The sequence below is a fragment of the Chionomys nivalis genome, chromosome 8, assembly GCF_950005125.1.
Source record: "Chionomys nivalis chromosome 8, mChiNiv1.1, whole genome shotgun sequence".
Taxonomy (NCBI): Eukaryota; Metazoa; Chordata; class Mammalia; order Rodentia; family Cricetidae; genus Chionomys; species Chionomys nivalis.
Genome location: NC_080093.1, coordinates 33165848 through 33189073, shown reverse-complemented (window position 1 = coordinate 33189073; position 23226 = coordinate 33165848). Strand labels below are relative to the sequence as shown.

Below are 23226 nucleotides of genomic sequence, written 5' to 3'. Positions count from 1 at the left end.
TGGCTGACTGTCGCTCCCATCTAGCCCCGTGCACCTAGAGGCCTTAAAAGTTTTCTCTGCAAAGCCCAACTCTTCTTCCAAGTCCCTTCTGGTCTATCGCACCCAGCAATTGATGCATTTGAAGCGTCTCTTAGCTGGGAAGCACAGTGAAAATGAAGCCAGGTTGGAGTGTGTAACCTGTTCTCCATGGATACGTTTTCTTCTGGAAGTGGTACTTGTGTAGGTCTTTTCTTCATGGAGGTTTGAGGCCGCATTGGTTCCTGGTAAAAATTTGGTTACCTGGAGAAACGCTTGAGCCCGCCTGCCAGACTTAATTTTACTAGGGAAACTTGTAAATTTACGTAGGTCATGGTATTAAATGTGGAGTTAGTTTTAACTGTCTTGGGTTCCCATCTTAGGGAGGAAGAAAAAACATTCAAGAGTTAAATTGAGCATAGGGACCCGTGCCTGTAATCCCAGCAGTGAGTTAGAAGCAGGAGATCCGTGTTCAGGGGATCTGGGCTGTGTAGTCTGGGCAACCAGAGACCCTGTCATTTGTCTATAGCTGCAGACTACTCACTCAGTCAGGCGTGGAAAGGTTTGGCTCCTGAGTGTCTTCTGACTTCCATAGGCTTTGGCGTGCATTCTGGCTCCCAAGTAAATAAGTTGATGTAAAAGAAAAAAAAAAATAAGCCTTCCCAGATAGACTTCAAATGAAAGGTGAAACCATTTAAATTCTACGGTCACTTTGTTTGTTTGTTTGTTTGTTGTTGTTTTTAACTTCCTACCTAGTTTTCAACTTAAATAAACTTATTTTCCATCTTAAACTCTTCATAAATGTGTAATGTCTGCACAGTAGTTGAAGAATCAAATTTCTGAAAACTTGGTCCTTGTCAAGATAAATCAGTGACTGAAACCATTGGGCTGACTGTCACACACGAACACACACAGGTCTATCTTGGCGTCTTTGTCAATCACGCTGCACTTAGAGTTCACAAACTCGGCTAGGCCAGCTGACCAGGGAAGCCCACAGATCTTGTGTCTCTGCCTCCCGGCAACAGGGTTACAGGCATGCTCGTGGCATGGTGTTCGGCTCTTTTACACTGGTTGTGGGGAGTCGGATTCAGGTCCCATGCTTAAGCGCCAAGCACTTCACCAACAGATCAGACGTCTTGGATGTGTTTTAAAAACATCCAAGACATCTTAGATGTATTTTATTATTTCTTTACTGTGTGTTTATAGGTGCAAAATTATAGAGTCAGAAGTAACATTAAAATAAATCGTACACCAGACGTGGTCGCTCTCGCCTTTAATCCTAGCATTTGGGAGGCTGAGGCAAGAGGATTACTGTGTGTTCAAGGTCAGCCTAGGCTACGAGTGAGGCGCTGTCTAACCAAAACCAAACAAAATTGTAACCATATTGAAGACTTGATACATTTTACTAAATGGATTCATTTTAAAGCTGTGTTTGTTCTCCTCTCCCGTCTGAAATGTGTCAGAGCTCCGTGTCCTCCAGGAAGCAGCTCCTGTGGCTCTCCTAACTGCCCTCTTCATCTGGGACCAGCCGCTCAGGAGACCCTTGGTGCAGTGTCTCTTTCCATAGGGTGTGGCTTCTGACCCAGCGCTGTCCGCCTTCCTCCCTGCTGCTCTTCCAAGGCCTTCTTTCCTTTTCTGGTACCAACCCGACTCACAGAGCTGAGATGCGCCTGGAACTCTTGGAACGGCTCTTAGATACCTCCTTGCATCCTGTCTCCCTGTAACTATTTACCTTGGGTGAAATTTCTGAGAAGCTGTTAACATTTTTATTTCTTGTTTTTTTGTTGTTGTTTTGTAATTGTTCAGTGCATTTATTCATTGTGACCTTTTTTCAAACAAATTGGTTATTTGTTATTTGGGCAGGTGGTTCCCTTTTTTTTTTTTTTTTTTTTTTTTTTTGTTTTTTTCGAGACAGGGTTTCTCTGTGGCTGTGGAGCCTGTCCTGGAACTAGCTCTGTAGACCAGGCTGGTCTCGAACTCACAGAGATCCGCCTGCCTCTGCCTCCCAAGTGCTGGGATTAAAGGCGTGCGCCACCACCGCCCGGCCAGGTGGTTCCCTTTAATTCCTCAAGGCTTGTGTCTCCCTTTGTTCTCCTGGTCACTGATCATGGGAGGTGTTCTTTAATTCTGTAATTTCTTTGCGCTAAATCTTTCTGTATTTCCATAATAATAACAACCATGAAACTGGGTTTGTGTTTCTTTAAATCAGTAATTATTTAGAAGAATTTGCTTTTCCTGTGTTGGGACTCATTTGTGCAAATGCTTGTCACTTCTGTCACGGCTTTGTCTTAATTTGTGCTTGGAGTGTGATCTGTCATGGTTGCTTGGAAGAGTTTATGGAACTCTTCAATCTATGCTCTAGTACGATTTATATTTGTGTACATTTGAAAAAAATTAATATAAAGATGGCTTAGTCTTGCTTTTTCCAATCTCAAATAACATTTTCGTGACTGTAGGGGGAAAAAAGTCTTGATTACAAACTGAACATGAAGCCTCGACTCCTAGCGGAAGAGCTTCAAGGTCGAGTTATGCTGTCTGGCTGCCCAGAGGCCCATCTGATGGATGCCCTATCCAATCCAGGGAAAAGAAATCAAGATGTGGTCCCCAGAAACCTAACCTGTGACCTAGACTGGGTCCCCAGGGGCTTTTTACCAAGCGGTTCATCTGTTAAAGGACTTTCATCACCCTGACAGGCAGGGCTGGATTTAATGCTTTTAATAAAATCTGGATGCATTTGTTTAACACCATTTATTATGGAAATTCAGGGCTGGAGACCTTTCCTTTCTAAAATCATCTGCCTCCATTAACTTAGATTGTATACACACACACACATACACTAGGTAGCCAATTATGTTGATTTTTAAATGTGAATTTATTAGCTTGAAAGCCCGTTTCCATAGTTCTTTGTTAGACTTTATCAACTTTTTAAATGTTTGTCTAATAATTTTTCTGACTTTTTGTTACAATAATGAAGTAACAAGTGCATTCTTTGTAAATACTTTTTAAATGAGCATTAACACCACCACCCCCAGCCGAAGTTACAAACAGTAAGGAAAAAAACTAACTATTTTAAGGTCTTTAATCCCAGCACTTGAGAGACAGAGGGAGGTGGATCTCTGAGTTGGACGCCAGCCTGGTCCATGGAGCAGGTTCCAGGACAGTCAGTGTTACACAGAGAAACTTTGTCTCAGAAAAGAAAACAAAGAAACTCAAACTGTAACTACCAAGGGTGGTGGGTGTGTCTTGTTAAATCAGTTAACTGTCAATCACCAATTTGCACCTCCACAAAATGGTACGCATCCCCCTGGACACAGTCCAGCTGAGGAGAAGGACTCCATCCAGGATCAACCCCATGATAAGTTGTGTGTGACAAGTATTGGTGTGTGTTCTCTGAAGAACACAGGTCTTGTTCTCAAGGCAAACTGTGATATGTTATATAGTCCTGTCAATGGCAGAGCAAACCTTCTTTAGGGAGGTTGTTGATGGTTGCTGGGGGTTGTTGGCGGTTGCTGGGGTTGTTGACGGTTTCTAGAAGTTGTTGACAGTTGCTGGAGGTTGTTGACAGTTGCTGGAGGTTGTTGACAGTTGCTGGAGGTTGTTGACAGTTGCTGGAGGTTGTACTAAGGCAGAAGTTACTGTTTCTCTAGCAGTGTTCCTTGTTAGACTCATTCAAAGGTTGATCTCTTATTACATGAAAGTCTCAGCACCTACCCTGAGAAAACAGGGGAATTCACAGCCGGAGTGAGGAATATTCACACAGCCTGCCCTTCTAAAGGTTCTGAGTTCAATTCCCAGCCTCCACATGGTGGCTCACAACCATCTGTAATGAGATCTGGTGCCCTCTTGAAGAAGAGACTTGGTCAGTCATCCTCATCAACTTAGATCATGAAACCCTAATATGGACAAGTTCAACAGAGCCGCCATATACAGGCTGTCCATGAAGGCTTCAGCATGGCCAGGACATAAATTTCATTTTCATTGCTGGGCGGTGGTGGCGCACGCCTTTAATCCCAGCACTAGGGAGGCAGAGGCAGGCGGATCTCTGTGAGTTCGAGGCCAGCCTGGTCTACAAAGGGAGTTCCAGGACAGGCTTCAAAGCTACAGAGAAACTCTGTCTCGAAAAAACCAAAAAAAAAAAAAAAAAAAATCACTTTCATTTTATTGAGATTTTGCAAAGGAGATCACATTATAGAGCCAAGTGGGTGTTTTTCTATTTAATAGGCAAGGATGTAACCATGCCTCATTTTAAAATGAAAATATAAAATGAAGTAAGAATGGGTACAGGTATGTGTACCATGACTGTGCAGAGGTCAGAGAAAACTGTTTAGGAGTTTTTTCTTTTTCCCCTCCTACCCTCTGTTCCTGGATGGAACTTGAAACATCAGCCTTGTATTGCAAATCTTTTCACCTGCTGAGCCATTTTGCAAGCCAAAGTTTTTGTTGTTGTTGTTATTGTTTTTGTTTTTTTTTAAGTGAACAAGTTTGAGCTGGGGAGGCAGAGTGGTAGAGTGCTTGCCTAGTATATGTGCGGCTGTGGGTTTGGTCATCAGCACAGAAAATAAGCACATTTAAACAAAAAAGACAATAATGGCCATGACCTACTGTTTATGTGTATGAGTGTTTTGCCTGCACCTATGTATGTATGTATGTATATGCACCAATTATATGTGAGGTCAGAAGAAGGGGATATATCCCTAGGAGCTGGAATTACAGATGATTGTGAGCCACTGTGTGGGTGTTTGGAACTGAAGCCAGATCCTCTGCCATAGCAATGAGTGCTCTTAACCTCTGAGCCAATTCTTCAGCCCCAATTTGACTTTTTAGAAAAAATACCAGGAATATAGTTGGCATTCAGGGTCGCAGCTGAGAATCTTAAACACACAGAGTGAACAGTGTCCTTTATCAGAAAAGCAACATACTTCATTTAAAGGCAAGAGATAAATTATCCAGAGAGAAATATTGATGTATAGGGAAATTAGGCATTTGGTGAATAGAATTCAGCTCCTCTGTTTCATATTTCAGTTCTTTTTTTTTTTTAACATTTATTTATTATGTATACAACTTTCTGCCTCCATGTATACCCACACGCCAGAGGAGGGCGCCAGATCTCATTACAGATGGTTTGGAGCCACCATGTGGTTGCTGGGAATTGAACTCAGGACCTCTGGAAGAGCAGTCAGTGCTCTTAACCACTGAGCCATTTCTCCAGCCCCTCGTTTCATATTTCATAGATCAAGTCTTGAGTTTCCTGCATTCTGTCCAGCTTCCCTGTGGGCAGGCGTTTTTGTGAGGATATCTGCTTCTGTCTTTTGGTTGATTGTCTTTTTGAGGCAGTTCCTTACCTATGTGGACTAGGCTGACCCCAAACTCGTGGCTACCTAACCTTTGCCTCCTGATTACCGAGATTACAGATATGTGCAGCCACACATGCCCGGTGGAGTAGTTCAGTTTAAAACAAGTTGGAACCAAGAAGTTGATGTTTGCTTCCACTAATACATCTCAGGCTTATATGTGTAATAGTGACTGGAATAAATGTGTTTTTAAGGCATGTGCATTTTAGCAGGAAAGTTTGAAATGTTAATGTGTTTGTTGCATGAGTACCTGCTATTTCTGGGAAAATGACTTGGTATTTCCCAGTTTTATAGCGAGGAGTCCCAGAGCTACGGTCTCAAGCTGAAATAGAATGGGAAGGCTGGCTGCCGGGGTCACTCTCAGCAGGATTTGCTTTTGCATTCATGGCAGTCTCTTCAAACCTTGCAGCCATATATCTGTTAATCCAGGGGAGTTTGATTTTTAAAAGGAAATCTCCTTTTCTCCTAGGAAGCTTGATAAATGATAACTGGTGTGGATTTTAGTCACTGGCTCTCAGGGTTCAGGAAGGTGTGGGTCTGATGTTATGTCGTGAGCGTGCTTGAGCGTGCTTCCTGAGTTCACCTCACCTCCACAGAGCCGTTTCACTGAAGAATGAAAGATAATGTGATAAGGGTTAAAAGTGCTGACTGCCTTGCAGAGGACCTGGCTTTGGTTCCCAGTACTCACCTGGTGATTCACAGTCCTCTGTAACGCCATGTGTCTGGGGATCTGGTGCCCTCTTCTGGCTTTCAGAGGCACTGCTTGCACATGATGCCCAAACATACAAGCAAGCAAAATACCCACGTGTATTCAATTTAATAAAAATTAAAGTGATACTTTGTCGCTAGGTGGTAGTGGCACATGCCTTTAATCCTAGTACTCGGGAGGCAGAGGCAGGTGGATATATCTGAACTGGAGGCCAGCCTGGTCTACAGAGCAGGTTCCAGGACTACACAGAGAAACCCTGTCTCATAATATATATCATTGTAGTAAAAGTGGCTGATAGGTGGCTGGAGAGATGGCTCAGTGGTTGAGCAGTTCCAGGGAGTCTGATGCGTCTTCCTGCATCCATGAGCACCAAGTATTTATGTGTGTTGCACACACATACTTGCAGTCACTTATCCATACACACACACACACACACAATTAAAAAGGAAAGTGGCTAAAGTTGGAAGGTCAGTTTTCCTGTCTCACAGAGGAGTGCAGTTTGGAAAGGTGCACTTTTGGGATGGGTTGACTTGCGAGAACAATGAGCATCTTGTTTCTGTAACTTTAATTAAAGTGCGTTGTGGCACTTCCTCTTCATGGAGCTGCCTGTCCTTCTCAGCTCCAGCCCCCATGTCTGTGTTGGCTTTCTGCTTAGGGTCCCTGGGGGAGATAATGTGACTCAGAGTCTGCACATGCTGGCTTGACTCAGATACAGGAAGCTTCGAGATAAACTTGGCGCTTCTCCTGAAACTGATTTTATTTCAGACTATGGGACCTTATCTTGTAAGCCATTAATATCCTTTGCCTGCCAGGTAGCAAGTGCTCTGGTGTGCAGAGTTTGAAGGGATCTCTAGACAGTCAACACTAACCGTGCATCATCTCCCAGAGAGTTCGCGTCTTTTGCTTCTCTAAAATGTGCCCTCTGGACTGCTAGCGGCATCATCTGGGGATGCTGGAGGAACACAATTCTCAGTCTCCACCCCAAACCTCTTGAGTCAAAAGTTCTGAGATGGGAGCAACCACTTTAACCCTGCTCACATTTGAGAAGTATTGGTTTTAAGCACAACTCTTAAACACTTTTAATTGTCATACAGTAGCCCTGTGCCTCCTAGTATCTGCATTTGCCTAGTTTTTGAAGTTTTTCTTGCTATTGACGTCTGCCTTTTAGTTTACTGTGATCTGATAAGATACAGGAATTATTTGGATTCTTTTGTATTTGTTAAGACTGTCTTGTGGTCTAGAATGTAGTCTGTTTTAGGGATGGTCCATTGGGCTGCAGAGAAGAATGCTTTTTGTTGCTTAATATGTAGGATATTCTGTAGGTACCTTATTAAGTCCCTTTGATCTTAACTCTGAAGTTTCTTTGCTGATTTTAGATTCAATGACTTATCTAAGGATGTACTATTCCCACACCCCCACCCCACTTCCTAGGTTACTCTGTGTAGCCCTGGTTGTCCTGGAACTCGCTCTGAAGACCAGGCTGGACTCAAACTCACAGATCCACCTGCTTCTCCCTCCCGAGTGCTGAGATTAAAGGTGTGCGTCACCACCACCCGGCTGAGACAGGCCAAATTGATTTTTATGACTATTAGTATGGAATTGGAAGCCCCAGTCTTCAGCACATGTATGTTTACAATTGTTGTATCTTTGCAATGAATTTTCCACTAATACGTAGGAAAATCTTTTAAAATCTCCTCTAATTTTGGTATGCATTCTACTTTTTCAGAGATCCAAATCCTCCAACTTTTTTTCATGTTTCGGCTTCCTTGGCCAATTGGCTTCCATCTTTTCCCTCTGCATCTAGCTTGCCAGTGAAGAGTGTTTCTTGGAGACTGCAGATAACTGAATCCTGCTTTCAAAAATAAGTTTGTCTTTGTCTTTTAATTGGTAATTTAAGGTTCTTTGAAACATGTTTACAAATTCCAAATGTAGAACTCTCAGCTCCTTCTCCAGCACCATGTCTGCCTGTGTGCTGTCATGCTTCCCACCATGAGGATATTGGATTAAGTCTTCAAAATGTTAACCAGCCCGTTAAATATTTTCCTTCATAAGGGTTGCTGTGGTCATGGTGTCTCATCACAGCAGTAGAAACCCTAAGACAAGTTGTGTTAAGCTTTCAGACCTGATAGCATGTCACAGTGTCAGTCAGGCCTTTGGGTCCTGCCACTTTTGGACCACTTTTCAGGCCACACAAGTATAAGTTCAGCATTTGGGCTTTCTCCTGGGGCGCCCACTCTCCTGCGGGTGCAGCCAGAGGCTAGATGTGGCTCTGCTGGCTGTGGTAGCCTCCCTGAATCTGGGAAGCCAGAGCTATCTATATACAACTAGAATTTAAACACTAAGAAAGCTTCCTGCCCTCAAGTCAGTGCTGAGCTACCTCAGAGCTGGGTGCTGCCGGGCGGTCTATAAGCCGCGCTTCCTCAGGTCACCTAGTCACGGCTCTTCCACAGCATCTGTGGCTGCATCCACACTGTGGGGATGCTATCTGTCCCTGCTCATGGCTCCTGAGATGTGTGGGCCTGTAGCTGCTATCAGGTGGCAGAGGAATTGGAGACATTAGGCTTTCCAAAGCCGATTTGCAACTTTTTATTGTACACTAACCTTCAAATTTATAGCACTGTTTTTGAATCATCGCTAAATTAATCAAAGTATGTGTTTTCCCTTTCTGACAATGAGTCATTTGGTTCCACTAATATTCTCTGATAAAAACCTATCTTCCAGGGTCACACAGCCATGAACTTTTGCCCCTAGGCCTCAGTAGAGAGCTGTGATTGCGGTCAGGTTTAGTCCGGCAGGTTTAATTGGCTGCCTCCTTTTGTCCTTACTTCAGACCCTTCTTCCTTGCCCACAGCACAGCTAATACAGTAAAGAACGAGTAGGTATTTGGGGCAGATAATTAGGTCTAAGTGGGGAGGACACCTACAGGATGATGAAGCCCACACCCGGCATGGATAGAAACAGTGTTTGCCAGAGAGTTCCCTGAAGCCCTCGGCATCTAGAGTTGCAGCACAGGATGGACTGTGCATAAAATATTTATAGAGCACAGTGCGCTTCACCTTTGACAAAAGAAGGGTTTAGGTGTGTACTGTTACTATGGCTGCCGCTAACCCATAAACCACTGAAGGACTTTGGAAGAAAGGAAGGCATTTGCCGTTGAGTTTGTAGAGGCTGATAGAGTAGCCTTGGTTTCCAGCTAAAAATACTTAACGTTTTATGTGTTATCAGAATGACCCTTCAGTATCAGAAAAATAAAGGGAGAGAAGTGAGTCTGCTCGTGACTGAGTTTACTAGAGAAGCTCAAGAGAATGGACCGAGCTAGATGTTTGAAGTTGGTGAAAAGAATCGGCTTAGCTTCTGGGATTACAGCTAAGAAACCAAAACCACAGTCTTAAGAAGCAGCGTATGGCTTGATGTGTGTGTGTGTGTGTGTGTGTGTGTGTGTATGTGCGCGCGCACACGCGCTTGCGCATTCAAGCATGCCTGTGTATGCACCTATAATAGAGTCTAGAGGTCAATGTCCCTTGTCTTTTATTGTTCCAAACTCTCCTTTTTAAAGCATACTATTTTTTAAAGCATACAAAGTTATTGAACCCAGAGCTTTACCATTGTAGCCAGACAGTCTGATCAGAGATACCAGGGATCCATGTGCCTTCACCTCACCCCTAAAGCACTAGGATTCCAAACATGTGGCTGTCCCGCCTTGCTTTTTCATAGGCGCCGGGATCTGAACTCAGGTCCTTGTGCGTGTATAGCAAGCAATTAGTAAGCTATCGTCCCATCCCTACATGGTTTGTATGTAGAACTAAGTATCTCTCGCTGTGCTGTCTGTTTGTCCATAAAAGAGGAATGCTAGTGCCCACCTAACCGCCTCCTAAAGGGTTGGAAGAGTAGGCACCTGTTGCTTAGTAAGTGGGGGCGATCTTGTTTGTTCATTTGTCTCTATGAGGGTTGCGTTGACTCATGAACTTACCTCGATGTTCCTCTTCTGGAAAAGCATAAGCGAGGAAATGATCAGCAAGGCGAAGGCAAATCAGTGTCTTTTAACATGCAAGACGCAAGACTCCTACCCCAGGGTCCTTTGTGAGACTCAGGAGCTTCCCTAGACTTTGCTTTCCCAGTCAATGTATAGTCAGGGTAGCAAGCAGATAATGCCCTTGATATCATGAGCTAGCGTAAATCCATTTGGGGAACACTTGGGTAGAAAAATAAACCAAGGGCGTGAACAAGAAGTCTTAAGATGGTAACGCGTTCAGCTTCATGTGCACACTGAGTTTGAAGTGTTTCTAGACTATAATATTAAAAAAAACCTACTACCCAAGCAGTAGAGGGATGTGGAGGAGTGGCATTGCTGTGCGCCATGGCATTTGATGTTCTTATGTGCAGCTTTTCACGGCGTCAGCTCCTTATGTTCTACGTGATTAGCCTGTGACTTTTTCTGGAAAAATCACGGATGGTGTGTCAGCACTGGTTTATAGTCAAAGCTTAGAAATTGTCTCAGTGAGCCCAAGGGGTTTTAAAAATCCCATACAGCCATTAAAATAAAAGTGTAGGAAACTATTAAATGACAGTGCTTTTCTTCAAATAAATGGGAAAATCAAGTCACAAATAATGCCAGAATATTCCTGTTTGTGTGTTAGGTCTATAAATTGGCCTTGCATACATACCAAAGTGGGAGAAGATTCAGTGAGAGGCTAATGACACTTAAAAAGCTTTATCTCTTGAATTTTCTTTTCTTTTCTTTTCTTTTCTTTTTTTCTTTTCTTTTCTTTTTTTTTTTTTTGCTTTTTTGAGACAGGAGTTTCTCTGTGGTTTTGGAGCCTGTCCTGGAACTAGCTCTTGTAGACCAGGCTGGTCTCGAACTCACAGAGATCCGCCTGCCTCTGCCTCCCAAGTGCTGGGATTAAAGGCGTGCGCCACCACCGCCCGGCCTCTCTTGAATTTTCTAAACTTATAGCTGAGAATAAAACACTATTTTTTGTTTTGGTTTTTCAAGATAGGGTTTCCTGGAACTCACAGATCCACCTGCCTCTGCCTCCGAGGGCTGGGATTAAAGGTGTGCGCCACCACTGCCCAGCTTACAACAAACACTGTTTTGAACGACGAGAACATGTTACTTTATAGGTAACTGAGCCTTACCTATATAGATTACCCAGCACTGTGCTGTCGGCTTGTTGCGGCGCCCCGTCTGTGGTCTGTGTGAGTGACTGTCCATCGCTTTCCTGAAGCAGGAGACTAATGTAGAAGTCGACTAGACGCCAGCTTTCCTGAGCTGACGGCAGAAAGTGTTAAATATCTCTGTGAGATTTCTTAGGGAGACAAAACCAGGCAAGCAGGTGGCGTTGGCAGAGCAGAGCTGGGCAGCTTGGAACTGACGTGTCTCCAGCTGGTGGTGAGATTTGGGGAGCTCGCCGGAGGAAGTAGCGCGTCCCTGGGGGTATATCATCACACACCTAATCGCATCCTGCTAGCCCTCTCTGTTTCCTGGCCCACCACGAAGTGAGCTTAGCTGCTGTGCCCTCTGAAACCGGCTGTCCAAATAAGGCTCTCCTCTCTAGGTTTTCCTTTAGTTCCTTTTCTGTCATCTTTGGGATAAAATTGCAGTCACCATCATCTTTTCCCACGGCCAGTTATTCAGTGATGCTGAGAGCTTGGTTATGAGACACCATTTGCAATTCAAGCACGCTCACTTTGGCCTGATCTAATATGTGTCGGACATACTTAAAACTCATCTCCTAGCTCCATGAGGCAAGCCTTAGACTGAGTAGTCTATAAGTGGTGTCCTTTGACATTGCCTCTAGGTGTCTTCTATAAATGTGCTGGGCCATATTCTTATGTATCTTGACCTGGTACCCACTAGTGATTGAACCTGTGGCACACAAAAATTGTACGCAACTGGCTAACAATATAGTTTAAAACACATGTACATTGTGAATTATTAAGTTCAGGCAGATATATCGCCTCAAACACTTACAATGTCTTTATGGTGAAAACTTTGAAATTCCTTAGTAAAGGAAATTTAGTAAAGGCCTGTTGACTTTTGAAGAGCGTTGGCGGAGCTGACACAGAAGAGAATTGTCTTATAAAAACTAATACGGTCTACACTGGAGTGAAAACCTTAATAAACACCTTTCAGCCAGGCATCTAAACTCGATACACAATGCCACACTGGACAGTAATGTTAGGTGGTGTGTTAGGCTTGCAGTATGTGGATGGTGGGCATTGCTGGGGCTGGAAACTGTAGCGTGTACCTCACAAGGGGACCTGAATATTTTTGGTAGTCGATTAGTCTCACTGGAAGAGAAGGAATTGGAAACTGGTAGCACATAGTTAGTGGATGGTAGATCATGGGCGAACTGAAAGCCCCCAGAGGAGTTTATATTTGGTAGAAGACAAATCTTTAAGACTGGGGCTGTGGATAAAAGAGGACTCGGGGGTTTAGAAGTTTTAAAGCTAGAGAGCCTTAAGGCTGGTGCAGTCTGTAAGGCGGGATGGGAAAGGCTGATGCTGTCGAGGACCTGTGGTGGATCAGCGAGACAAAAGATCGCACTGTTCTTGTTTTACGGCAGCCTCTCATTTTATTCATAGCGAAGCTGAGATACTTGGCAGAGCAAACATAGCCTGGTTACATTCTGCAGAATGGCAGGAGCATGATTCCCGCCCAGGGACCTCTGATCTCATAGAGCAATGAGGATGTGAAAGCCAGCACTGGTGCTTGATTGTGTAGTCAAGGAAACCAAGAGCTCGGGGACAAGGGCGATCTGTTCAAGGTTGTGCAGGTAATAAGAAGAAAGTGGACAGGGGGCAATCTACAGGAAGAGTCCAGGCCACAGGTTAAGAAGTCCTAGGCACATACAATACGCCGATGGATTGTAGCAGCAGGCAGTGGACCAAATCACTGTTATTAAAGCGGAGGCTCAAGAAAGATGGTGCCGGATGTATGTTAGGGTTGGGAGTGGTGGAAAGCGTGACTGAGTGACAGTCAGGTTTTTATCCCAGGGAACCGCCACTCAGAGTGTTGATGATGGAGTGGTCTGAGTACAAAAAGACAGGAAACCACGGAAAGATGGGTGGGATGCGTGAACTGACATATGTATGTCTTAGCAGCCACACAGAAGACGATAACAACTAAGGATGAAAGGCGGTGAGGGACAGAGTCCTTTTCTTGGAAAGAGTACATCAATGTAAGAGTGGTTTGATTTCGGAAATGCCTAGCTGACTCCAGTCATTGGCTACCCTGCCTGTAGTCTCAACCTAGAGAGAGGATTGCGCCATCACTTCCTCAGTGAGATCTCTTCCCTTTCAGAATGATTGTCGCCCAACTGGATGGACCACAGAGCTACTGAGTGACGGCCATCTTCTGACCCCACTAGGGAGTTGTCTGCGGAGTTGAAATGTTTATTGTGGTAACCTCCGACCTTACGTGATTAAGGTAAGGTTTTACTTTTTATCTTAGAGCCATCACAGAGTGGTCATGTTTGTCTCCTATAACTTTACTTTCTACAGATATTAATCCATTCCCTCCCATAGGTTCTTGTGTTCTGATATTCCATTCAGAGCACTCTTAATTTGAAAATGTATAAGAGTGCAGAAAATATTTTTTATAGGATGAAATATGAGCAGGCTGTTTGACGCTGAAAAATGGAGGTGAAATATATTACTCCTCAGATTAAATCAATAAAATATTCCATTTCCATAAACACAGTGTGCATAGCCTGGATTATATTAGAAAAAAATTATTAGATCAAGAGAAGTATTATTAAGGCTACTTGAAATAAATGGAAATACTTAAATATTTTCAAAGACAAAAGTAAAAATACAGAGAGTTTAATAGAAAATTATTGTCCCACTTTCAGAGATGTTAGCATTTCACTGAGTTATTTTCCCAGTTTATGTAGTATGTGTGCTTCATTTTCTAGATTGGTTTAGGAATGATTGACATTTACCACATTGCCCTGTGCCAGTCTCTGCACCACCCCCTTTGTAGGTGTTAATTTATTGACTCCTACCGAGATTATTTCTTTTGTCCTTTATTATGGTTTGTGCATGTGTGTGCATACAAAGGTCAAAGGACAAATTCAGGGCTGGGTTCTCCTTCCGCTGTGGATTGTGGGCACCGAACTCAGGTCATCGGGTTTGAATAGTGCCGCATTTACCTGCCATCTTTCTGGCTTGTCAGTATATTAGCTCTCAGTGATGCTGTGAGAGCCTTTGTCACCATTTGCATCTAAGAAAATTGAGACTTTGGGAAACTGAGTGACTTATCCATGCTTGTAAACTTGGGCTAGTGAGCTAATAAACCCTACCAATAGGCGGTTGTACAATTCAACAACAGACCCATTTACAGGACTGTGAAAAGTTCAGTCTCTCCACCCTCTCCTTTTCTTGGCTGTACACACCACTTCTCTCTCTCTAATTTTAGAAGCTTCCTTGTTGGGAGTCTTTGCTATCCACATGTATGATTATCTCTGTGGGATGAGTTGCTACCACCATGACCTTGCCAGGGTTGATGGGACACTCTGCTTGTTGGTTTTCAGAAGGCTGTGCCAATGCAGTTCCTTAGCTTCAGGATAGAGAAGTAACTGATGATGGCCAGCAGCACTTGAAGATTGCAATTTGAATGACCTTGTCTTGGTTTTAGAGATCCCAAAGGTTCTTGCATATATCCTCATCCATCCAGTATTCTAGAGACCATCACGTCTGCATGCTCTCTTTCTGTCATCGCTGATGGAGTTGCAGGACAGTGCAGAAAGGTGCAGGCTCTCCAGTAAGATGCCTGGCATTAGGTCAGAGGAGGGTTACTCTGCCTCAGTTTCCCCGACTTCCCTTATAAAACTCTTCAGGATGTTCTGCCTTGGTACATGCTCAGGAATTGTTGGCTGCAGCTGTCTTCCAGAAGTACATGCTCACAGAAACGAAACAAAAAATCAAGGCTGTACTTGGTTTGAATGGAATGTGATTATTAAATTAGTAAGTCACAGTAGAAAACTAGACCACTGATAGTGTCATACTGGTAGCATTAGCTCTGATCAGCTGAAGCTCACACATCACCATTCCTGCCTCAGTTGATGCAGGGAGGTCATGTACAAGGGCAGAGCAGAAACAGGGTAGCCAGGCTCTTGTAACTTTACAACTCCCATCAGACTTACACACACACACACACACACACACACACACACACGTTCCTCTCTGCATACTGGTCAGGGAGGTGGAGCTGCTGTTACTACCCTGGTTTTATAGGGAAGGAAATTAACTTGAGGATTAAAGGTTTTGCTCACTTCAGGTCATGGAATGGTCAGTGGCAAAGCTGGTAAACACTCTAGATTCTATCTTGGTGTCCTTAATCCTCGTTCTTGATGTTCTCTGTGTAAGGGTAAAGGCACAGAGTGGCGGGTGGAGGGAGCCAGGGCCAGAGATGTCCTGGTACAGAAAGAACAAAATCATTGCTCCCTAGGAGAGGGCAGCAGAGTTGGGAGAAGGGAGCTTGGGCATGTTAGAAGTGTGACAGGGAACTAACTGTGTAGAGAGCAAGTCTGCATAAATGAGGACATTGAGGACTTCAGAGATCAAAGGGCTGAGAAAAGACCCAACAAAGAGGATTTCCTTCTTGGCTGTTTGAGTCAGGATCTCATGTATCCCAGGCCTTAAACTCTGTATAGCCTAGGCTGACCTGGAACTTCTTTTAAAAAGCTATTATTACCATTGTTGTCAGTGTGCTCTTTCTCTGTGTGTATGTGCGCACGCAACACATGCGTGCATAAGTGTACACAGTTACTCATGCAGTGCATTATGTGTATAGGGGTGAGTCTGCCTCAGCACACGCATGGCTGTAAGGGTCAGAGAATAACAGTAGAGTTCACCCTCTCCTTCCACATAAACATGGGTTCGGTTCTGGGGATTGTATTCAGGTTGCCAGGTCTTTGCCTTCTGAGCCATCCTTCTGACCCGCTTTGAACTTCTTATCCTCCTAGCTTCACCCTCTAAGTGCTAGGACTACTGTTATGTGCTGTTCACAACCAATTTGTGTCGTGCTGAGGGTCCAACCCAGGACTTCATGCATGTGACAAAAGTACTCTACCAACTGAGAACCATGCCCTTGTCTTGGTCACTCTTCCATTGCTGTGACCATGTGACACAAAGAGACACCATGATCAAGGCAACTCAGAGAAAACCTTTAATTGGGGCTTGCTCCCAGTTTCAGAGGTTCAGTCCGTTATCATCATGGCAGGGAGCATGGCAGCGTGCAGGCAGGCACAGGAGCAGTGTCTGAGAACTATATCCTAATCTATCGGAGACTGGCATGAGGTTCTGGAACCTCAAAGCCCACCCCCAATGACACACTTCCTCCAACAAGGCCACACTTACTCCAATAGTCTCTGCCTGATGATTTTTCAGACAATTAGGAAACAAGCTACTTTAGGACCCAGAAATACCATTTTTGGTATTTTGGTATTTGCTCAATCATACCACAAGGACATGAGCTCAGCTGTGTTCATAGCAGCATTGTTTGTCATAACCAGAACCTGGAGACAATTCAAATGCCCCATGACTGAAGAATGGGTAAAGAAGATGTGGTATATTTACACAATGGAGTAGTACACAGCAGGAAAAAATAGTGACATTTTATAATTTGCAGGCAAATGGAGCTAGAAAACATCATATTGAGCCAGGTAACTCAGACCTAGAAAGACAAATATGTGTACTCACTCATAAGTGGTTTTTTATTATTAAGAATAATGTATATTGTTAAGATTTAAATACAATAATATACCTGCTTTTATTAGTTACAGAGAGCAAAACTTCCTCCACACCAACAGGTCTCTACTTTGTAGTTATCAAAGGTGATCGAAGAGTTGATTTTAGAAATGTTCTTTTTGTATGTTTTGTTTTGTTTTTCAAGACAGGGTTTTTCTGTAGCTTTTTGGTAGAAATGTTCTTAACAAGTCTCCTTAGACATGTTTGTTGATATCTATCTTTCTAGCTGTATTTTTTTTACTTATTTATTTTTTTTACTATAAAATCAAGGAAGAGGCTTTTTCACTCTGTGACTTGGAACACTAAACCAGTTTATAATCCTTCTGGTACTACGTAAGAGATCTCTCTCTTCCCATATCCATCTTAACACTGGAGAAAAACACATTTAAAACATAATAAGGGGGCAGGGGAGATGGATCGGTGAGTGGAGGAACCAGCTGCCAAGCCTGACCTGAGCCTTGAGACTCATATAGCAGAAGGATAGAACGACTCCCGCAAGGTGCCTTAGACATCATGTGTGCAGCATGGTGCCGATACACACCATCCCCCACACAAAATAAATAAATGTTTTAAAAATGGGGTGCTGATAAGTTGGCTGTGTCCCCTCCCCAGGACCCATGTGTGGAAGAAGAGAACCATCTCCTGTACATGCTGCCCGTCCTAAGACATGCTTGCATTTAAGGCAATAACAAAACAAAGTGCGTGAAGCTTTGTGGACATCCGAGCTTTTCCTGATACATTCATATTTGTTCTTGTGCAGATTTTTCTGTCCATGCACTTTGACCATTTCTCTAGAGAAATGGCTATTTTTTTTCTACTTTACCAAGATGTTTTCCTTCTAAAATGTCTATTATAGAAGTGTTAGTCATTTTTTGGCCTTGAATCATGCTTAGTGCTTTTGACTATATGTAAACATTTTAGACAGTCAAGTGTTTAGTTCCCTTTATTGTTTCTGCATAGATTCACTCGGAAGCAAGAATGTGGGAGTCTTTGCACTGTGGGTAATCTCTTTCAGGTGTGGTCTCACTGGGCACACCCTGCCTAAGCCCGTGCTGACATTCTCTTTACCATGGTCTGCAAGGTGGGACACGATGTGGCTGTGCCTACTCTCCATCCCCACCTCTTGTCGTCGTTGAACACTGTGCCCTAGCGCTTGGCCGCCTCTTGGTGCGGGGAATGAATGTGCATGTATATCAACACACACACACACACACACACACACACACACACGAACCCCTTGCAGCTGAGTACTCACAGAGGCAGTTCTAAAATAAAGACTCTAGATCCTGGTGCTTAAGGATCACCCGGCTTCTTGCTCATTAACTCACAACTAGTTACTTTACAAACTTACTGGCTTGTGACTTTGGACTCATCTTCATAATAATGCATACCTGAGAGTTGTTAGGATTAAATCAAAGCTCCTGGAAATCTCCCCCAGCACAGGAGTGTTCCCAGCCCTGCCCTCATCACCTTCCTCATCTTGCAGGCTTCAGTTTAGACTTCCCTGTGAGTGTCCTGCTGTCTGACCGCTAATCATTTTCTGTAAAATTCGCCTACTTCGCAGTCTTGTCTGTTTTCCCTTTAAGCACTTGCCAACTGCAATTATTTTTTATTTAAATTTCCCTGTAACTTCCATGGGGTAGGGACTGTGTCTGTAATAGGGTGTCTAGTGCTTTACTCCCTGCATTTAGAAGACATGAACCAGAACAATATCCCAACCAGCAAACTGCATGGGAATTTACTTATGTTTTCATATTGTTGCTTTATGACTTTATTTGACATTTTAAATCCACTTGAACTTTATTTTGCAATACTACTTGAGATAGGCATTTTCCCCCTAAATGAGTAGTCAAATAACAATTCTTTTACATCTCCAACTCAAACTACACGTCCTACAGTAGGTTTTTTTTTCTTTTTTTTTTTTTTTCTGGTTGTGTGTATGTGCTTTTCTCTCAGTGGGTATCCTCTGTATGAAAAGTAAATGCAGAAGCTGTTGGTAGATTTGAGCCAAATTCCTGCTGAGTGTGCTGGCAGGGTGCCGGGTAAGATGATCCTGGGGTCACCCTCAGGAGGTGGCACTGGCTTGGGGACCGGAACCAGCTGCTCAGTGTCCAATGTTTCTAAGCTCACTGGGTGTTTCAGGCAGTCTTGCTTCAGGAAATTCTGTCTCCTTAGAAATCAGTGGAATTGGGAAACTTTAGCATTTTGGTATCTAAAACCTTTTCCCAACCCAATCTTCCTTCTATAGATGTACAAAGTGTTAGAAATTGGTAGTTTGAAAAATATTGGACTCTATTCTCTTCCTTATTTTGTCTTTTAAAATGGCAGAAGTTATGCATATTCACATACTCAATAAAACATGTAGGAAACCAAATAGGAGGTTGGAGAGTTAGTTGGTTTGGTGGTTAAGAGTGCTTATTGCTTATGCAAAGGACCCGGGTTCAATTCCCAGCAGCCACAAGGTGGTTCACACAATTATCTGTAACTCTAGTCCTAGGGAATCAAATTTTCTCTTCTGTGATACACACACACACACACAAATGAAACACCCATACACATAAAACAATAAAAGTTTTAAAATATTTTTTAAAGAAAATAGATGAGCAACCTACCTCCCCGATTTCCCTCTACTGTAACCTTGCTGAGTTTCTTACATGCCCTACCAGACTCTCTCTTTCTCTCTCTCTGTCTGTCTCTCTGTCTCTGTCTCTCTTATCTACACACTTGCGTGGTTTTCTGAAGGGCATCAAAACCCCACTTTCTTGCCCACATCAATGGACGGCTTTAGTAACACTTGCTGCCTTTGTTTCTTAGCTGGCTGCATCCTAGAGAAGTCAGCAGCTGATGCTTTCCCAGGCTTTGAAACACCAGACCCTGCTTCGTCTCTGCAACTCACTGGAAGCCGCCTTCAGAGGCCAGACATTCTGGCACATTCCAGGATGTGGCATAATCTGATAATGATTTCTGTCTCCCGGCAGAGGACGAAATGGAGATTTGGGCAGTGTGTGCATGAGAGAGAAGTGAATTCTTCTCAGTTCACGAGGCTGAAAATTGAGCTACCGTTTTCCCCGGATTATGACAAGATAGTTGGATATCCCCGGGAAACAGGACGGCGGGTGGAATGCAGTCAGGTCATAAATGTTTTCATAGCCAGGCTTCTTCCAAGTCCCCTGTGCCTCTTTAGGACTGGGAGATGGAACCCAGTGATTTGGATATGCTGCATGACAGCCTAGCCTTGACTACATCACACCCCTTTCTTCCGCTTTCCTTACCCCATGAGAACAGAAGCTAAAATGGGGGGGTGAGGGTGGTGACCAAAGTTGACTCCAGCCTGTGCCCTTCACACTGGCTCTAGAGAGCACACAGTTGACTAGCCTGGCTCTGATCGATGGCACTCAGCCCTGGAAACTGCAGGGCTGGCTGTAAGTGATGGCGGCTGTGGACTTGCACAGAATTGCACTTGTCGGGCTTTTCCGCAGTGCCCACCTTATCACACTGGAGCGGGAAGTTTCATTGCTTAAGGGGACAATTTACGGCTATGGCCTCATCGCCATGTTTTAGCTCTTTATGTTTTTCTGCCTCTTAATAAAATGGGAAGTCACCAAGCAATTAAATAGTAGTGTAATTTTCAGGCAGGAAGTGGGAAAAGGCTAACTAGGGGGAAGGGGCCAACATGATTGACAGAGGCTGGTAGAAGATTTACATTGAGAATGACTCGTTCCTCAAAACTTTCTGCATTTTTCTGGTGGGAATTGTGGGGTAAATCATTGACCAGGAGGATGGATGATTAAAAATGCAGGAGTTATGATTTCTTTTTGACTTTTGTAAGTCTCTAATCCTCCACCTTAACATGGGATTTTCATTTCAAAGTGGGAAGCCGTGTGCCCAGGATTAAAGTGAGTCCAAGGTACTGTGAAGCCTTAAAGTGTTGATTAACTGAGATTGGTTATATTTCGTGGGATGTCTTAAGAAGAGATAAATGAAGTATTTAACCCAGGGATTTGCTTTTCACTTCCTGAACTTAAATTCATAACTGTAGACATCCTAAAATACTCAAAAATACTGGGTGAGGTTTCTGTAGTTTCTAAAAGTGTTTAAAAATAGTCTTGGTAATTTTTTCATGCTGTTAGAGTATTTACAGTTGTATCTAATGTAATAACTCAAGAGTTTAATTCTTTTCTCGGAGATCACACCTCTCTCAAGCATTCTTCATATCTGTTAAAGCAAAACTTGCAATATCCTTCTTCAGTCCTTAGTATCTTACTATAAAAGTGCGGAAGATCAGATCCAAGGTGCACAGCGATCATAGCCAGCACTGCTACCTGTTTTCCACTGAGAAAGGAGAAATTCTTCCCATCCCCCAGTGACTGTCAGAGACTGTGGAAACTGCAAGGGACACTGGGGCTGGAAATGAAAGAAATGTCCGCACCTTCCAAGTCTCCTTTTCCTCCCAACTGTCAGCATTCATCATTTTTAATGACACTTAAAATGAGGCAAAGGTTTTAAAAACTGAACACAAAAATCTGAATGGATCAGATTCCATTCCAATCCCCCTTCCTCTACCATGTCGTGAAATCCATTTGATTGCGCCCTTCTGGTTGGTACAGGCTGTATCATTGAAGGAATTTAGAGAATAAAGGTGTGTGGGTATTCATATTATCCTTTCTTGTTATAGCAACAATTTAAAGAAGTTTTGAAAAAAAAAATACCCTAAATTGAAGTTTCTTCCCCTCTTCCTGACATCCTTCTACCTTAAAATAATTAATCACATTGAAATGACCCAAAAAAATATGTGTAAGTTTTAATAGTTGGTGCCTGTTGGCAAAGGATTAAGTAGGAATTATTATACCCAACCTCTCAGAAAATAAGTGCTGTGGTGTGCCCCTCTCCTGGGGAGACTGGAGATCTGAAGCCTAGGCTCAGTCGGCAAGACAGGAGCTCCGGGAATAGACTGTAGCACCTTCTTTCCCTCCCTGGTGTGCTTTCTTGGAGAGGGCGCTCATGAAGTAGAACCTGATAAATAGGGGCCAGAAGATTCTTCTAGCAAACTGCCACATCCTGATTTCGTTCTCCAGGTCCCGTGTGGGGACTCTGGAAGCAGCAACTTGACTTCAGTTTCTTACCAGAAGGGAAGGAAGGCACGGAGCCTCTTTGGTTGCACATGTCTGGATCAGGTTTGGATAGATGGAGTAAGAAGGATCACTTGTTGGCTCCCAGCTGCCTGGCTAGCTTAGACCCGAAATAGTCACACAGAAACTATATTATTTAAAACACTGCTTGGCCCATTCTTTTTGGCCAACTCTTACATCTTAATTTAACCCATATCTATTAATCTATGTATCGCCACATGACTGTGGCTTACCGGCTAAAGTTTCAGCATGTCTGACTCTGGCGGCCCCATGGCTTCTCTCTGACTCTGCCCTTCTTCCTCCCAGCATTCAGCCCAGCCTTCCCTGCCTACCTAAGTTCTGCCTTGCTATAAGTCCAAAGCAGTTTCTTTACTCATTAACCAATAAAAGCAACACATAGACAGAAGGACCTCCCACCTCAGATAGACTTGAGTAAGAACAGCCAGAACACAGCCGCAGCTGAGCGAACTCACTTATGTCCTGGCAGGTATCCCATGATGATGACATGTATCCCAGGATGACAGAACTCCTGACTTGGAGGGTGCTTCCTCTCCCCCAGCATAGTCCTTCGTTCAGGATATTGCTCAGAGTGGCAGCTAGACGCAGAATGTCCTCATGTAAGCTGGCCCGCTCTCCCACTGTCCTCCTGTTCAGCTTTTCCATGCTAACTTGTCAAAAGACAATTGGTGGTTTTGTCTTTTTTCGTAAAATGATTTATTTTTACTCATGTATATTTATTTTCACTTATCTGTGTATCTGACACATGGTATACAGGTGCCTGTGGGGGCCGTAAAGAGGTCATTGAATCCCCTGATGCCAGAGTTACAGGTGATTGTGAGCTGCCATGTAGATGCTGGGAGCCAAACTCAGGTCCTTTGGAAGAGCAGCAAGTGTTCTTAAGGTTGAGGCACCTCTCCAACACCGACGATGTATTCTTACCTGTGCGCTATTTCTCAAACTTGTATTTTTAATAAGATAAAGTTTTCTCTTTTTTTAATTCTTCTTCTAAGATAAAGTTTTCATAGTGCAACAATTAATTTATGTGCCACCGCCACGTCTGTTTTCAGAGCCTTTCTTCATCACCGAAGAGTGCTCTGCACGCAGAAGTAGCGCTTGCTCTTCCCTGCCCACCCAGCATCCGGCAGTCATGAATCTGCCTCAACCTCTATGGATTCACCAATTCTGAACATTTCACATAAACGCTATCATACACTAGTGTGATCTTTTGTATTTCACCTCTTTCAGTTAGTGTGTTTTGGGAGAGTTTAGG

At 43.5% G+C, this 23226-nt stretch overlaps 1 protein-coding gene across 2 annotated transcripts in view; it reads left to right on the top strand.

Moving 5' to 3' along the window:
- Kank1 (KN motif and ankyrin repeat domains 1) overlaps positions 1-23226 on the top strand; it is a 194041-nt gene that overhangs the window by 50918 nt on the left and 119897 nt on the right. For both annotated transcript variants that reach the window (XM_057777958.1, XM_057777957.1), the window contains exon 2: positions 13379-13504. The gene's annotated coding sequence lies outside the window, so the exon portion shown is untranslated. The remainder of the gene's footprint in view (positions 1-13378; positions 13505-23226) is intronic.